General features: G+C 39.7%; 1 long non-coding RNA gene across 1 annotated transcript; it reads right to left on the reverse strand.

Annotated features, from left to right (window-relative positions):
• Positions 1 to 203: 203 nt before the first annotated feature.
• LOC310791066 lies at positions 204 to 2,510 on the reverse strand. The gene is made up of 3 exons (XR_014553418.1): positions 2,275 to 2,510; positions 1,387 to 1,462; positions 204 to 1,093 (listed from the first exon to the last, which is right to left on the reverse strand). It is a non-coding gene; the product is annotated as an uncharacterized lncRNA (long non-coding RNA).
• Between the last annotated feature and the right edge of the window lie 211 nt (positions 2,511 to 2,721).

Here is a 2,721-nt window from a genome sequence, read left to right on the forward strand (position 1 = left end):
CTCATACTTAAATATGGTGGTAATTTCTGAGGTAGTCTACTTGGTTAAAAAAGGTTGAGAACCACTTCAATAATGCACATAATTACAATGATTTAAATGATAACATGTGAGTATTCATACAACAATAATAATTTAAAGGAGAACAGATCCGTGAACTTTTTGTTATTTTATTTATGGACATAAGAAATCAATCAAAGGATGATGATTTGACAACTGTGCATTGCAAATAGCAAAAAACTTGACAACTCTGTAGCTATATGTTGCATATTATGTAGGCTATATATTAAAAAAAAACACATCAAGCCAAAAATAATGTATAAAAAAAAACAAAGCAAAGCAAAATCTGCCTTAAATAGTGCAATAGTCAAATAAAACAGTCATAAAGATACAAATAGAAAACAGGCATAAAGTCACGCACAGCAGCACATCATAGATATTCCTTTTCCACCGTGTTCCAAAAAGTAAATTTTATATAAAATTGTGTGTTATTATAGGTGGGTAATTATCAAGGACTGTAATGATTGTAAGTCAATACTAGCAGGGGGAGTCTAGTATATAAATAAACAATAGTCTCAAGATTCAAGCTTACTTAATAGCCATAATGAACATGTTACAAATGAGGAATTTGTCTTTGTGCAGTATGCAGCGCAGCAATACAAATCAGGCAGACAGAAAGGCAATTTTCAAATTAATTTGCATTAAAGTGCAAAGTAACAGACCTTGAAAGTGACATAGTGGAGTCCATGTAAATGTCCGTGGCGTGTAATAAGTCCATAAAATGCCCAGTAAGTCCTTAAGTGATGTGTAATGGTTGTGTCCATGGCCGTGGGATAATAATGTCCATATGAAAGATGTCAAGTGTCTTCAAGTGTCTGTGGGATAAGTCCATGGGGGGCATGGGCTTGTGGAGGGTTTCGGGTCTCATTGAAGAGGCGGATAGCCAAGTCCGAGTCACGAGTGCCTCGAGTCGAGTCACGAGTCCTGGACTTGGACTCCTGGACTCGAGAACACTTGCAGGCAGAGGGAGTCACAGGTCTTTTTCTCTTTGACGGCGTTGCACGTGGTGGACAAGGCCGGCTCCTCCGAAACCCAGCTATGCAGCGGAGAGAGATGGACGAGAGGTGAACAAGAAAGATTGAGGACATGAATACTAGTCATTACAGTTTGTTGAAGTACAATTTTATATGTATTAAAACAAAAAGGGGGGCGGGGGGCACACACACACATACACATGGAGGCATTGTGACATCACTGATGCAATAATATTTAGTGAGAGCAACACACACACACACGGGCGTGCCAATAGGGCAGGCGAGGCCAAGCTATGGCTAAAGAAATAATAATTTTCCATAAGAATATTTATAAAAAATAAAATAGAAACCTTACCTTTAAAACTATCTACGAGGTCTTGAAGTTGCCACTCCGCCAATGTGTCTCTGACAAAGCTGTCCATTGGCCCAACCTGAAACAAACAAAGGGAGCTACATTAGAAAAATAAAATAGCTATTTGAATGCCTTTTATGATGCTGCTAGGAGGGATTTTTGAGCTGATACCTATAACAGACAAATATCTGCTTCTCTTGTCCGATAAGCGATAATAATTTCACATTTTTGTATTTATGCAGCTGCTGGACTCTAGCAGCTTCATATGGCTCATCTCAAGCCTGTTTGGTCCAAAATAGAGCTTGCATCAGTGTGGGGGTAAAAGGAAATAAATAATACAAACGATTTACAGACTAACAGTCACAGACTGTAACGGTCTGTAACGTTAGTTTTGATCTCATCTTACATGGCCGTGCACGCAAACAGAAGAATATGCACGCAGTAAATTAACGTGAGCAGCAACACACTAACAATGGGCTGTACTCTGTAACGTTAGTTTAATCAATTGTCTGTTTATAGCCGCGAAAGCAAACGGAATTATGTACGTTAACGTTAAACGGCCGAATAACACCGTTAAATGGTGTATTGATATATCCAGAATGAGCACAAAATAGATGTTTGCAACCGATGCCTTTTTACGTTTTACTCCAAGAAACGTGGAAGGTTTTTAACAAGATGTAGATGGCCCATGCATTTCTTCACTGGGTAGAGTGGCTAACGCTAGCCTCTGCTACTTGTAGGCCTATGTGTAACACAAAAAGCTGTCTACACAACGTCATTTAACTATTAGCCATCTAACTTGTTGTTATCTGCCTAACCAGCGAAATGGCTAATGGTAAGATCGCAGCAGAGCACAATAGGATTTACAAATATAGCGTTAAATATTCTTACCGATCTGCTTTTCAAAGAGCCCCGAAGTTTTCAGTGTTCTTTGTTGTCGTGCACGTCTTGTTTTTCTTGTGATGAAGTTGCAAGAAGGCAGCGGATGATCGCCACCAACCGGTCTGTTATTGTCCGTATATCGCTTTTATAATCAGTCCTGTGTTTTGTAGATAGGTGAAGACAAGTCATGGTTTAAAACGACTTTTTCAAAGATTGTTGCTATCAGTACTCGGCGCATGTTTGCTTCCTGAAATCCCATTCATAAAATGGCGCCAGGACACACGTAGCCTCAATGGCCTGGACGCAGACACAACGTCACACTACGGCAACGCAAAAGTGCCAAAATTCTTCACTTCCCATCGTCACTCTCAACCCCCCCCCCCCCCCCCCCTCCCAATAATCTTTATTTCAAACTGTTAACATTACACACACAAAAACAACATCAGACAAATGGAT

The sequence above is a fragment of the Poromitra crassiceps genome, assembly GCF_964638095.1.
Source record: "Poromitra crassiceps genome assembly, chromosome: 16".
NCBI classification, from domain to species: Eukaryota; Metazoa; Chordata; class Actinopteri; order Beryciformes; family Melamphaidae; genus Poromitra; species Poromitra crassiceps.